Genomic DNA, 16155 nt, shown 5'->3' on the forward strand with positions numbered 1-16155 from the left:
TCCAAAAGGATTTAAGGCAGCTGATCAACTGTGGGCTGTATAACAGAAGAAATAATGGTGATTTGCCGTAATATGGCACCTAGAATACTGCGTTGTGTTTTGTAGGCATTAAAAAAAAACATTTGCTAAGTAAATGAATCAATGCAAGAATGAACAAATGAGCAGTTCATGGTGTCTAATGCAGTCTTTTTTTTTAAGGTCTGCTCATTGTTTTTTTTTTTTAATAGGAGCATGCATATATTCATTTTCATATTTTTTTTACTGTACGTTACTACAAGATATTGAATATGGTTCCCTGTGCTATACAGTATAAACTGGTGTTTATCTATTTTATGTATGTTAGTATCTGCAAATCTCAAACTCCCAATTTATCCCTTTAATGCAGAATTTAATTTCTAAATGAATATTTGCTGAACAATGACATCAAATTTGATGGTCTGTAATTCCTGGAAATTAAAACCTTTCTGTCCTCTTGTCCCTGTTGTGGAAAACTATTACAACATTTCCTCTGTTTCAGTTTCAGGAAACTTTTTCATTCTTAATGACTTCTCAAATCATTGATGATATAAGCACTTTAAATGCCCTGAAGGTAACTGATCTAGATTTGAGCAGTTGGATTCATTTAAATAGTTGGGCAGAGTGTTACTTCTCTTTAATGTTGGACTTCACTTCTTCCCACTCAGTATTTGTTTTGTTCTTTCTGGTTTGGAAATCATTCTCCCTGGTGACATGGTTTGCAAGACAAGAATTCACTTGTACGGCTCTCTCCGTTTTGAATCATCGTCCCTAATTAGCAATTCTGCTCCATTCTTACTTAGTTTCTCATCAGCACTAAGGAAAAGAAACCCCAAGCAAAACAAAACCCAACAAACTTTTGTTAAAAAAGCACTGTTCACAAGCCTTATCTGATTCTTGCCAGTTTTGCTGACACTGTTTATCCAGGTGTGTGGCTCTAACTTACTCCCTGATTAAGTACCTCTTCCTCCTTTTATAGATGAGGGTTTCTCCACACTGATGCAGTTGACATTTGGTGAATAATTCTTTGTTGTAGCCTCTGTCCTATGCATTACAGGATGTTCATCAGTATCTATGGCCTTTATTCAATAGGTGTCAGTAGCAACACCTGTGACAACCAAATTCGTCTCCAGAACATTGTCAAATGTCTCCTGGGGGGTGAAATTGCTCCCTGTTGAAAACCACTGTTATAGATGTTACAAGAAGAAAGACAAGCCCAAAACCTGAACGCAAGTGCAGATGCACTGAATTATTTGTTTCTACTTCACAACCAAATAGTAAGATTTTTACTTTCTCAAGTATTGCTTTGTATTTAAAAATGGCAGTGGCTGTTTTTAGTCCAGGATGGACGAGACGTGGTATATGGACTACCAGGCTTACACATGGTAGTCACTGCAGACATCGCTAGTTGGTCTTTTTTTTGAATCACTGAGCTGCATACTCCCTCATAGTCTGTCTCATTACTGGGCTCCAAGGCAGCCAATACCAACGATTGGCTTTACAGTATGAAATGGAAGCCATTCACCACCCCTTCATTTTAGAGTTTGTTGTAGGACATCCATGATTTTTCTCTGAATGCTTTCAACATGTTTCCTAAACTTGGGGCATGTCCTTTACTGTACCTAATGTTTCATTTCTTTATTATCATAAATCCCAAGATCAGAGGGTTATTTTCTCACAGTGTTTATGTCAATTTTAACCAGTTTTTCCCTGTTGATCATGTTGCCTAGTCCCAACTCATTCTGCTTGCCACACAACAGGCCAATAAATCAGGAGACGAGGTGCTGGGGCGAGGAATAGCGACTTTATTCGGAAAGCCGGCAGACTAAAAGGATGACAGGCTAATGTCTTGGAGAACCATCCTGCTCTGTCAGAATGCAGGCTCCTTTTATACAAAAAATAAGGGAGGGGGAGGAAAAATAAGGGACAGGGTGTGGTTGATTGTTGTAATCTTGCTGCAGGCATTCTTTGTTCTTGCAGGCAGCCCTGAGGGCTAGGTCATGGTGTCCCTGTAAGCCTCCAACAAAACAAAGGTTATTCTCTACTACAATCAGAATCAAATCAATAGTAACACTCCTCCAATTGCTTCTTCTAACTTGTGAGAAATGAAGTAGCCCAAATCTATCAGACTACTTTTCATCTAGCTGTCATACTGGCAAAGATCAAACCTGTTGAAAATATACAGGGCTGACAAGGAAGTAGTGAAATACATTATAGAGAATAATACAACCCTTTTGAAAGCAAATTGTTAATATCTATCAAATTTCTAAAAAGAATGCATTCTCTGTGATCCAGCAATTCTCAGATCCAGATATAGATACAGTTACAGACACGTGTATACCTGTATATACACACATACCTAAAGACCTAAAACTGGTCCTATAAACTCTATTTAAAAGCCCCCAAACAAATTCAGACCTAGGCAGAGAAACTTACTGCAAGAAGGGGGGAGGTCTATTGCAATAGGCGAATACTGTATCTGTAAGATCTGCAAGTTTCTCCAGGGTCAGGCATGCTGTGTTTTCCTTCATAGGGAGGAGTAGGCGAGGCTAGAGAGAACTGGGTGTGGGGAAGTGGAATTAAGGGTGAAGCAAGTGAAGCCAGGGTAGTGTGATCAGACGGTGGATCAGACTGTTTTACGCTGAGGTCAGCTTGTGGTTGGGAGGGGCAGTTCAGGAAGGGTTTATGCTGGCTCTGGCTAAGAGTGGGCCTAGGGGGAGGAGAGAAACTTAACCACAGTTTGGTTAACAAGCGTTTTGTTTAGATTGATCAGTGAGGACAAATCAGCTCAGCTAATCATTTGTGAGGCAAAGGATGGAAATTTAAAGGGTCTGTGTTTGACCTTGTTATAGATTAAACAACGGAGCATCCTTGAGTCTTACTTCAGGCGTGTTTCTTTGCAGTAAACCCTTTTCTAGACCACAAAAGAGTGGGGAGATTTCTTAAATCATCCTGGATTCTAGGAGCACAGGGCTCAGGTAAAATTCTACCCTGTCATTTGCAGTAGGAATGGGAACCACCTTATACAGAAAAAGTAACACCACTTACTGTAACTAACAAATCCCCAACTAGTCCAAACACATTTGAAATTTATTTCTCACTTATGTGAAGTCCAAAATGGATGTCCCTGATTGATTGATGGTTTGCAACCTTCAAATGTTGATTCAGAAACTCTGGATCTTTCTAGTTTGTAGTTCCACCACCTTCAGCATTAGCCTCCTAATCTTGCTCATCTGAAACAAGTATCTGAAGGGGCAAGAGCATGGCGGACCAAGTGTTCATGGGTCAAGCCTGGAAGTGGGACGTATCACTGCTATTCCTGTTATATTGGCTAGAACACAGATACATGGTCACACTTGAGTGTGAGGGAAGCTGGGGAAATGAGGCACAGCTGTGTGCACAGGAGAACTACTTGAGTTTGGGGAACAAGTAGCCAATTCCTCATATGACCTCAATGTCCACCATTTATAGTATATCATTAATGATTAAATAAACAATGGAACAACATGTAGCCTTTAAGAAAGAAATTTTAATGTACGGGTATAGAATTTTGTCTAAGATACTTTAAATCTGAAACAATGAGCACAGAACGGTTTCTGTATCAAATTAAGATCTGTTCTCCTCCATCTCCCTCTTCTCCCCCAAAGAAGGTATTCACAGGCATCCTGGTATATGCATAGGACACCTCTGGAAGCATGCACAAGGAACTTGCATCCGTGACTGCCTCTTTACTGGCTGAGAAATGTGTTCATTCTTCCAAAACTGTTCCCTGTTTTCTCCTGAGAATTACTAGGCATATTCTCCATTATGGTTTTTCTGTTGTTTTTACCCCTGTGACTCAGCTCTTGCCTCTACATGACTTTGCACTATTATCTGGTTTTTCGTAGCAAAGAGTTTTAAACAGGTGAATCAAGTCTTTTGCCAAAATGTCTTTGTGAGACAGCCTCTAGGAAGCAGTGTCAAAATGATGAACTTGCCAAAGGACCAGATCTAGGCACTCAGATCCCATCCTTTGACATGAAGTAGACTCCTCCTGACCACCCAGCCTAAAAGAGTCCCCAGTTCACTCCTTGCCTTGTTTCATTTTTATTATAGTACTTATTGCTGTCTGATGTTTTGAAAATTGTAGTTGGCAATCATCTGTCTCCCGCGTAGAGCACCAGATATGTGGGTGAATGGACCTTCTCTGCCTATGTGCCTGGGATAAAGTCTTGCAGCTGGTGGGAGTTCAATAGAAGTTTTCTGCGTGTATCAATCTCTAGAGCTTGTTGCTTACTTTATATTTACCTTCCTTATTTTCTAAATTCACATCCTTATCATGTTCTAAATTATTTAGTTTCCTACTCAGAATTTCAAGGTACTTTGCCCACGGCTTTTATGGCAATGAACACATTGTCCTGCAATTGCTAGTTTATACATTTATCCCTCAAATACGGGCTTCTTGAGGGCAGAGATCTTGTCTGATTCATCATTGTATCCCCAGTTCTTTAAACCCAATAGATGAATGAAGGTACTAAAGAAATGTTCCAGGTTTCTTTATAAAATTATTAGGCATGATAACCTGGAAGAATCTCCATGCTTTTAATTGTTTGAAAAGACAATCTTTATTACTTGTTGCTTTGTTGTTTGGCATTAAGTAAAGGAGTCAAAAAGATCCTCTTAAATATTACAAAGATAGTTAAGATGCAGATTATGAAAAGCAAATAAACCACAGAGAAAGAAAAACTTCAGAAAGCCAAGGAAGAGGGATTGAAGTGAAGAAGCTTGTTGTTTAAGCAAGAAGAGAGAGTCTAGTATACAGTCTGAATCTAGGAAGGACATAGACACTAGCTGTTTAGTGGAAAAACTTTTGGGGAAACAAAAAATCCCAGTGATGGAAATTCATTTTTCACATCTGGTTCAATAGTTTCTGGACTCAGTATAGCAATATGTGAAGACAAGTTGAATTTATTTCTTCAGCTGAAATGTGAGATGTCCATTCAAGATGTAACTCAAAAAGAATTTATAAAGGTTTGGTAAAAAAAAAAATAAGGGCTACTGCTCACAGAGAAGGAAGATGTTTTTAGTCTTTAGTCTGATTTTAGCTCTTAGCCTAGTTGGGGAGATCAACTGAAAAAGTGATTTTGTTTCTCTAGTACTTCTTTGGAGAAACTAAACTCTGTGTTTCTTTAAACACTGCTTGCCTACCTTTGACGGGGATGGGTTTGAAGTTGTTTCAAAGAATTTTGTTGATTCATCAGAATAAATGTAGGTTTAACAATAATTTTCTGGATGTGCAGCATTCCTAAGAATCACAGAATATCAATTAATTTTATTTTACTGCAATTACATTTTAATTTTACTCAGATAAGACGACAGAGGGTGAAGTTGATTTTGAAACCCTTTGTAAACTAAAAAACAATGCTAATGCTGGTAGTTATTATTGTGACTGTGGTTACTATTGTTCTGCAGGTGAACTTGGGGAAGGGAGGAGGGAGTCTGGAGAAACAAACCTTCTCTTTACGTGAAGTTGGCTGGCTTACCTGAGCCTCATGCCTGACTGAAACACATGGTAGATTCCAGGATCACTGGAGATTGACTCTGGGGTTAACAGTGAAGCAATTCCTGCAGAGCTTGGGGACTAAAAACTGTCACACCATGGATGACAGCCAGCCTGCTGGATCCATTTCAAAGTGACTCAGTGGGGTAGAGATGTGTTTATCACCACAGGTATTAGTTATATGTCACTGTTGAGAAACTGCTGCAGGGTGTTATTTTTATTTTTTTATTTGTTAAACCACATACTGTTTACTTAAATTTTTATTTGTGCTTATGTATTTTTTTTCTTTTTCATAGGAAGACACTCTTGTTTCTGTGATCCTTCCAGATTTTACAGTTTGTAAGGTAAGTAGTAAAAAACAAATCCAATTGAAAAATGGGTAAAAGGCAGAAAGAGACATTTCATCAGAGAGGATATACAGATGGTACATAAGCAGGTGAGAAGATGCTTAACATCATTAGCCATTAGGGAAATGCAAATTATAACCGTTATGAGATATCACTGTATACCTATCAGATGGCCAAAATAGAAAAAAGTGATAATACCAAAATGCTGGGGAAGATGCAGAGAAACTAGATCATTCATTGCTGTGTGAATGTAAAATGGTCCAGTTACTCTGGAAAACAATTTGGCAGTTTATTTAAAAACTAAACATGCAACTACCATATGACCCAGCCTTTGTACTCTTGGACATTTAATTCCAAAGAAATTTTCAACTTATGTCCACAAAAAACACCTATACATAAATGTTTACAGCACCAAATGATTGAAACATTAACATTTTAAAATGTGGTAAAATACACATAACATAAAAGTTACCACTTTGACCATTTATAAGTGTGCAATTCAGCAGTGATAAGTACACTCACATAGTTGGGAAACCCATCTCCAGAACTCCTTTCATCTTGTAAAACACAATGTCTATACCCATTAAATAGTAACATCCATCTTCCCTTTCCCCTCTACCGCCTGGAAACCGCCACTCTACTTTCTGCCTTTAGGAATTTGACTACTCAAGATACCTCATCTTTTACAGTATTTTCTCTTTGTGACTAGCTTATTTCACTTAGTACAATGTCCTCAAGGTTCATCCATGTCATGCCGTGTGTGAGAATTTCCTTTCTTAAGGCTAAATAATATTCCATTGTATGTATATATCACATTTTGTTTATCTGTTCATCTTTTGATGCACATGGCTTTTATACATAATGCTGCTTTGAACATGGGTGTACAAATATCTCTTCAAGACTCAGAGGTGGAATTGATGGATCATATGGTAATTCTAGTTTCAAATTTTTTTTTTTTTTTTTTTTTTTTAGGATCTGTCATACTGTTTTCCATAGCAGCTCAACCCTTTTACATTCTCACCAGCAGTGTACAGGGTTCCAATTTGGCCACATCCTCACCAACACTTCCTACTTTTTCTCTCTCTCTTTCTTTCCTTCCTTCCTTCTTTCTATAGTAGCCATCCTTGTGGTTTTGATCTTCATTTCCTTGATTAGTGATGTTGAACATCTTTTCAGGTGCTTGTTGGTTATTTGTGTATCATCTTTGGAGAAATACCTGTACAATTTTTTGGTGTTGAATTGTAGGAGTTCTCTGTATATTCTGAATAGTAATCCCTTGTCAGGTATATGATTTGCCAATATTTCCTATCATTTTATAGGTTGCTTTTTTACTCTACTGTTTGTGTCCTTGAAACATAAAAATTTTAAATTTTGATGTAGTACAGTTTATTTTTACATTGGTTGCCTGTGTTTTTAGTGCCATATCCAAGAAATCATTACCAAATTCAATGTCGTGAAGTTTTTGCCCTATGATTTCTTGTAAGAGTTTTACAATTTGAGCACTTATGTTTAGGTTTTTCACCCATTTTGAGTTAATCTTTGTATATGGTATAAGGTAAGGGTCCAACTATTCTTTTGTATGTGGATACACACTTCTGCCAATACCATTTGTTGAACTTCACATTATTTCTTAAATGGCATTGTTTGCCTATTGTAACCTACATGACATTAAAATACATATAAAAAAACCCATATGCATTAAAATCTATGGGCCAGTAAGAATCATAGTGGATGCAGCTGTAAGACAAATCATTTTGTTCTGCAGAGAAAAGGCTATGGCCAGCCTGTGAGGCAAAAGCACTAAACAGGGAATGGAAACACAAAATAAGAGGTCAGTCTTTACATAAAAGCAGTGTAGAAACTGTTGCCAGTGACATAGCAGCTTCTCAATCGCCATATATCATTTCTATAAAGATGCTGTATATTTAATCCAAGAAGGATAAACCTTACAGCCAAAGACAGACAAGAAAAGATGCATCTTAATTTCTAATTATCACTCAGGACCCCAATAATTTTGGAACCCACTGAAATATGTCAGATTAATGTTGTTATAATTTGGTTTTGGTTATAATACTAGGTTCTTCATTCCCATGGAGTCATTATAATCTGTTAATTAAAAGGATATCAATTACAGCTTCTTTTAAAAATTGTAGTGAATTTTTATTCTAGGATTGTCTCTAGGATTAAGATTCATTTTGCTTTTAGTTCCATTTGTTTCCACATCAGTTCCACATCGACTGTACCTGTACCATAACAGATATCTCTAACAGAAAAAGTTAATTTATGTTCAGAATACCATTCCATAAAAACAAGTGTATGTGTATATATATATTTAGAAACATTTATTTTGAAATTTTACAAAAAAATCCTGCTACTCAAAAGATTAAACTTCAGTTCTCAGACCTTTCATTATTCCTGAAAACATCTGGGTAAGAGGTTTTAGAATGGGTCACAGCATGGTACAAACAGATATCATGACTCAGAATACAAGTGAACAGAAATCTATGAGCTGCTTAGCAGACTAGAAAGTTATTAGCTGGTATGATGTGCTAAAACTTCAGGAAATTAAAATAAATGGTTTCTGCAGCCACAGTAAAGTTCTGGTCACATTCTTTAAGTTCTTCCAACATAGACATATGATGAATAGCATGAACCAGTTTCAATTAAGTAGGAAGAGCTTACGGGTAGAAAATACACAATCAACCCAGTTTCCTTCTTCCTGTACCACAGGGCATAGCTACATGCCATCTGGTGATTATTAGGCGAGAAAGCTGCCAAGCCGCCATCTGCCACTTCTGCTAATACATTGGAGAAGGGTAGCTCTCTGCATCCTGTAAGCCTAGGAGATTTTCTTATGGCTGTTTACCTGCCCCAGGGCTCCAGTTGGAGTTAGAATTTACTCATGTGTGTATGTGTGTGCACATGCACCGAACATATTCAACGCCAAAGTGAGACAGTCCTTTCTTACAACCTCTGAAGTGGCATAGGAGTCTGTGGCAGGTTAACTCACCCCACAGCAAGCCTCTTGAACCTGCCTGACTCAAAGCCAAGATACTATTAAATATAACCTAAACTAGAGAGACAAAACTGAACTGTTGCCATGAAAATCCACAAGGTGGACACAAATAGAATCTAAAGTGTGAAAAGGACCTGTTGGTCCTTCTGTTTTACCTCCCTTCAAGGAAAAGCAGAACCTAAATCATCCTCAAATATTTTCCATAGACTCTCAAAAGAGAATTTTTAAGTTGTCATAACTTACAGACAAAAGTTCTGACAGACAGAAGTTCATTTCTGTACGTTAAAAAAAATAAGAAAGCATAAAATTGCTTCAAAGAAGCCTTAGCTAAGATCCAAATTTGAACTATTTCTAGAGTGTAATGAGGTGGCAATAGGGAGAGAAAAACATGGATATATAAACAGACATAAACTCCTTCCAAGCTTATGTCGGGCCTGTCGGCTTCTCAAAACTTTGCATATAGTAAGTACTTCATATATTTATTGAATAAATAAATGAATGACTGAGTATAATGATTTCTTCTTTGTATAGAATGGGGGCAAATTGACTCCACTTAAGGATTCAATCTCACACCTAGTTTTATATTCTAAAGAAGAATAAAAAATTTAAAATTCCCCAAATGACCTATACCATGACTCTTCTGAAAATATCAGTATAGCAGCCTGATGTAGTACAAAAACTACAAGAATCTGATTCTGGATTTTTAAGTTCTAGTCTCAATTCTTAATTGTAAAATTCGGAACAAGTCACTTAGCCTCTCTGTGCCTCAGTTTCCCCTTCCATCAAAGAATCACTCAAACCCATCTCACGAGGCTGTCAGGAAAACTGTAAGACACCAAATGGGAGTGGAGTCTTAGGCATAAACAGAAGTATTAAATACTTATCAGCAATCTGTGTAGAGAAAGTTCCTAAATAAGCTTTTACCAGGCAATGTTTATAAAACTTTTAAAAATAAAATGGCACAGAAGAACTTCTACTTCCATCCTGGAGTAACAAGGACTGGATTTACCCTATTGCCTAGACAACTAAAAAGCAGGACAAAATGAATAAAACTACTCTCAATACATCGGATCTCAGAAAAAAATGATCCCACAGAGACAGAAAAAATTGTGGTGAGACCTAATATTGTTCCGTAATATTGACATACATACACTGAAAGTGAAGGAATGGAAAAAGATGTCCCATGCATATGGTAAAGAAAAGAAAACCAGGGTAGTAGTACTTATATCAGACAAAATAGCCTTAAAACAAAGGTTGTAACAAAAGACAAAGAACGATCTTATTACATAATGATAGAGGAGTGAATCCAACAGGAGGCTATAACATTTGTAAACATTTATATACCCAAAATAAGATTGCATAAATATATAAAGCAAATAGTAACAGAAATAAAGGGGAAATAATACAATAATAATAAGGGAATTCAATATCCCACTTATATCAATGGATAGATAGATTATCCAGGATTTACAGATGCCACAGCCATTCAGTCCTTAGAGTCAGAATGCTCTTCCTGGAACTTTTTTTTTTATTACTTTCACCTAGTTACTCTGCTCTTACTCATTCCCTATTGCCCAGCACAACCTAAAAGAAAGCATCATGTACTTTCACAAATGTAATGCCAGTCACTAGGCTAGGAGCTGAGTGTACAGTGGAAAATTCACCACCATCAAAAACTGAAGGAGAACACTGCCACTTCTGGGAAGATGGGATGGATTAATTTTTTTCTATTTCCCCCCATAAGGACAAAACACTGACATTATATATAAAAGAAATATGTGAAGACTCCAAAAAGTGGAGAGAAGATAACAGACAAACAAGGGATCTCAGGAGCCAAAGAAGACACAGTGGTGAATTCCTGGATTTTCTTTGGGCTTCACATATCCTAGACTTGGAGCTGAAGAAGCCAGAAACCCAGAAATGGCATTGAATGCAGACAACTACTCCCCCCGCTAAAAAAAACCCCAAACTGAAAAACCAAAAGTCGGCTCTCTGTAGCCAAAGGAACAAGACTGTAGCAAGGTACCCCAGCAACCCCTGCCACAGTGGTATCACAAAAGTCCAACTAGGGAGCTGAGACTATCTTTCCTGCCAACTGGTAATGAGGTCCACCCTGTAGTATGAGTGACAGACCATGTGGGGAGCCTGAATTTTCACAGCTACTTGATAGGAAGAAGGCATTTCTTCCTTCCCTGTTGCGGAGCAATCAGAGAGTCAGGGCTTTCATCATTACCCAGCAGTAATGAGGCCACCCTTAGCGCAGTATGAGTGCAGATCACATGGAGAGCTGGAACTTCTCCTGCACAGCAGTGACAGGAACTCTTCCTATTTTAGGTATCAAATAGGCCAACGGGGGAACCCCGACTTCTACCTCCACCCAAACTGACAAGGCAATGCCCTCCCCTTCTGCTGGAGAGGTGTCAGAAGGAACCAATTAAAACAGAAGGCTTAAATAACATCCACTCTCATGACATAATCTGAAAATGTCCGGGTTTCAATAAGAAATCACTAAATACTATGAATTAGGAAGATCTCAAAATGAATGGATGAATATAGATGCAAAAATTATTAAAGTAGTAGCAAATAGAATTCAGCTATATATAGAAAGAATTATACACCATGAAGCTTTTCAAGGGATGCAAAAACTTGTTCAGTATTTGAAAATCAATCAATATAATTCACTATATTAGCAAACGAAAGAACAAAACCACATGACCATATCAATCAATGCAAAAAAAAAAAACCCTAAAACAAAAACATTTAACAAAATTCCAACTTCCATTCATGATTTTTAAAAGTTCAGAAAATAAGAGAAGAAGGAATCTTTTTTTGGTGGTGGGGGTAGTTATTTCCAGTCTTTTGCTGTTGCACAAATGGCTACAATAAATCGCCTTATACATATATATGTCTCTTCATATTTTTGCCTGAGTATTGTGGTAAAGGACAAATGTATGCACTAAATATTCCCATATTCCCTTCCATGTGGGTTGTCTGATTTTGAATTCCCACCAACCCTGTATGAAAGTGCTTGTTTATTTAGTTTTAGCAACATAGTATATTGTCAGACTTTTGGATTTTTGCCAATCTATAATAGGTAAGAAATAATATATTTGTATAGTTTTTTTTATTAATAGACTTATTTTTTTTTAGAGCGGTTTCAGGTTCACAGCAGAATTGAGCGGAAAATACACAGTTCACACATATCCCTCCCCACCCACGCATATGTACTCTGCTACCCTCAACATCCTGAGTAGAGGGAGTCATAACTTGATAAAAAACATCTACAGAACAGCTTCAGCTAGTATTATATGTAATACTTAAAGACTTCAGCTTTTTCCCTAAGATTGAGAACAAGACAAGGATGTCAACTCTTGTGCCACTCTTACTGAATATAGTGCTGGAAGATCTAATCAGTGCAATAAAGCAAGGCAAGGAAATAAAAGGCATATGTATCAGAAGAAGAAAAGAAAATTAACTGTGCCTATTTGCAGGTGGCATGATTTTGTACAAAGAAAATTCTCAGAAGTCTACAAACACACACACACACATGCACGCACACAACCAAAACCTAACGAAAACCTCATAGAACTAATAAGTGAGTTCATCGAGGTCACAAGATAAAAGGTCAACATACAAAAATCAATTTTACTTCTAGACTCTCCAGGGACTCTGAGTAGCCAAACCACAACAAAAAAGGACAAAGTTGGAGAGATCATGCCCCCTGATTTCAAAACTTATTACAAAGCTACAGTAAGCAGAACAGTGTGGTACTAATGACTGGGGCAGGCAATTTATAAAAAATAAGGGGAAGATCTTTTGCCAGAAAACTGTATGATAGTCTACCAATTAAGGATTGGATTAATATTTACCCCTGTGAAGACTAACAGAAGGGTAGAGGGTAAGGAAGGAGTGGCATAGAGATAGACTCAATGACAGTCAGACTATAATAAGGGGCAAAGCAGTGGTACAAAGTTTCCATGGGAACAAAGGAGGAAACCTTAGTCTTCCTGGAGTCATCCAGGAAGCCATTATGGACAAGGTAACATTTAATTGCTTTTAAAGGATAAGTGAGAATATGACAGGTGGAAAATGGACAAAAAGGAATAGTAGGGTGAGGGAACAGAATGAGCACATGGCACAGAGTTGTGAAAGAGCCTGGTTGGATTGGGGAATGGTGACGGTCAGAACACAGCTCTATAGTAATGGTGCCCTTATTCCCATTGGTCTAGGGCTGAAGTCCATTAAATATGCAAATTAATCTTCTTTTCATAATGCACTCAAGACTCTGTTAGGTTCCTATTGCTGCTGTACAAATCGCTACAAATTTGGCAGCTTAAAACAGCACAAATTTATCTTAGAGTTTTGGAGGTCAGAAGTTTTAAAATCCAAGGTGTCAACAGGGTGTGTTCCTTCTAAAGGTTCTAGGGAAGAATCCATTTCTTTGCCTTATCAAGCTTCTGTAGGCTGTCTGCATTCTTTGGCTCTTGACTCCTTATTCACCTCATTCTGATCTCTGCTTCTATCATTCACGTCTCTTTTACTCAGACCCTCCTGCCTCCCTCTTATAAAGACCTTTGTGATTACATTGGGCACATCTGGATACTCCAGGATACTCTCTCCATCTCGTTTCGTACATCTGCAAAGTTCCTTTTGCCATGTAAGGTATTCATAGGTTTTGGGGATTATGTTGTAAACATCTTTAGGGCTCCACTATTCTGCCTTCTACAGATTCTATAGGAACTAATGATCTTAGATCCCAAAAGACAGAGGCAGAATGAATTTGTATATTTAAAGAGTATGCAACCCAAATGGTACCTTTCTGGCTATTTAAAATAGTTGACTTTCTGCAGCTCATTATATCATCACTCTTTCATCATGAGCTGTGACTCTCAAAATAATCCAAAATCATTCCCAGCTTCTCCATTGGTGAGACCCTTATGACAACAATCCTTGCCATGTCATGAAGCATTTAAAGGGCTCCTATTGCCTTCTTTCCTTTCACCACCAAACCAACACTTACCACCTCCATTTTTTTTAGCTCCCATTCACACTTCTACCCCGGAAAAGCCAGCACCAGTCTGGGCTTCAGTTTCCTCCCCTAAATCAGGTCCTTTATTATTGACATGTTCCTCTCCAGCTTTGAACTCCATGACTCCAGGCTACTTCTTCTCAGTCATACAGTCTCAGGAGTGGGCTTGTTCCCTTCAAGTCTCTTAGTCCCTATTCAATTATATTTCTCCTAGGAACTCAAGCCAAGCTGTCAGTCTAATCAGTTTGTTGTGACGAGCTTCAGGACAGAATTCAGCAAAAACTTTTTCGGTATTGTAGAATTCCATTAAAAGAACAATTCAAGCTGGGAATGAAGCCTGCTTCTGCATCCCTGGAGGCTTCCTTCCTGATTTGGGCTGCATACTGATGCCCTGCTGGCTTCCCTATTCTAAGAAAGGAAAAAAATCACCATCTCAGGTTGGAAGGAGATAGAAACCCCAGCACAGATGTGCTCAAAGCAGCCTGGCTTCTTAGAGATCCTGGTTACTAACAGCTTTCTTTTTTAGTTACGTATTTATTCTTCATATAATCAGTTACCTCTTTTGGGCTGAAGAAAAACAATACATCCATCATATAACCAGGGAAAGAGAGCAGTTTCCTTTCAAGAGTTCAGTATCCTATTAAATATTTTAAATTGCTTTATAAAATATTTCAAGCTTGGATTTTCTGTAATTTAGCTTGTAATAATCACCGAGGGAGCTCTTACAATGGTTGATTAGGCTCCAAGAGCTTTTCCTGATTATCTTCAGAAAGACCTGATTATCTTCCTGCTTCTAGGAGAAGGGGTCTATTGGGGAATGTTCCTCCAATGAAGTATGAACAGGGAAGCGTTGCCTCTGGTCTTGTGCTGACTTGTAATAAGTGAATAGTTAATACAACTTCGTTTCTTTGTTCATTCCATGCATTTACTAAGGCCTTTCCATGTGCTGGGGTCGGTACTGGACAGTAAGTACAGATATGAATTAGACACAACTTGGTTTTCAGGTACATACGTAAACTAGTGCAATAAAATGTCATGGATTCTTCTGAAGCATCTGTAGAGTATACAATGAGGGTAAAATGGGACTGGATCCATGATTTTATTATCAGGAAATGGAAGAGTATCTCTTGATGCTTGTAAGTTCTTACTCAGAGCAGCAGACATAAGTGAAAATGCATTTTGAAGAAGGCCTGGCATTGTCCCTAAATATCTATGGATTATCGAACTTAAGCCAAGAAGTCTTTGATGGTCAAGGATTTATTTGACTAAAATATCAGACAAAAAAGCAGAACAGTTACAGAAGAGTCAAAGAAGGAGGAGATTCTTCTTGCTAAAAGAATAAAGACCAGGGAAATAAAGAGATAGTAAGAATTCAAGGGAGTCTACTTAATTATTAATGAAAGTTTTTCCATACTCTAGTCAAACTTACCAAATTTTAATTGATATTTCAATAAATATGAAAGTATGAGATTTCTTTCATGGCCTTCCTTGCAATGGTAAAAACAGAATATGTGACTTAAAAAATAATTTAGGCTTTATAAATCTACAGGGAATAGCTTAAAGTCTCAAGTGGTTCCTATATTTCTTGAGAAAGAAAAGATATTATTTTCTACAATAGTCATTTTAAACAAAAGCAGTGCTAGATGATTTAATAAGGGAAAAAATTAATAACTCAGTAAAAATACAGGCAAAGAAAAAGAATAGGCAGTTCACAGAGAAAGAAATATGAATGGATTATACAAATATAAAAAATATTCAGCGTTACTTACAGTTAAAGACAGGCTAATCAAAACAAGGAGATAGCTACCTGCTTGCCAACATTTAGGCACTTGGTACTATCCAGTGTTGAAGAGTGAAGAAACTCTCAACCTCAGACATTGTGGATGAGAGAAATACGGGTGCAGCCATTTTGGAGAGCAATTGGATGCTAACAAAATTGAAGATGCACACTTACCCTGTAACTAGTAACTCCACATCCAGAAATTTATCCTAAGTGGTCAAAGAAGTTATGAACAAAGATGTTTCTCCAGCTGTGTTTCCAATAGCAACACCAAAATACATCTATCAGTTGGAGATCAGTTAAGTAAATTATGGTTGATTCATACTTTGGAATATTATGCCGCTGTTAAAGAGTTAGATGTCAGTACATTTGTGCTAACATTACAAAGCAAGATGCAGAGTAGTGTGTTTGATGTCTGTAAATAAAATA

General features: G+C 37.5%; 1 long non-coding RNA gene across 1 annotated transcript in view; it reads left to right on the forward strand.

The window, feature by feature from the left end:
• LOC116153320 (uncharacterized) overlaps positions 1-16155 on the forward strand; it is a 311464-nt gene that overhangs the window by 26526 nt on the left and 268783 nt on the right. The window contains exon 2 of the long non-coding RNA XR_010381111.1: positions 5851-5898. This is a non-coding gene — a long non-coding RNA (uncharacterized LOC116153320). The remainder of the gene's footprint in view (positions 1-5850; positions 5899-16155) is intronic.

This window comes from Camelus dromedarius, chromosome 5 (assembly GCF_036321535.1).
Source record: "Camelus dromedarius isolate mCamDro1 chromosome 5, mCamDro1.pat, whole genome shotgun sequence".
Classification (NCBI taxonomy): Eukaryota; Metazoa; Chordata; class Mammalia; order Artiodactyla; family Camelidae; genus Camelus; species Camelus dromedarius.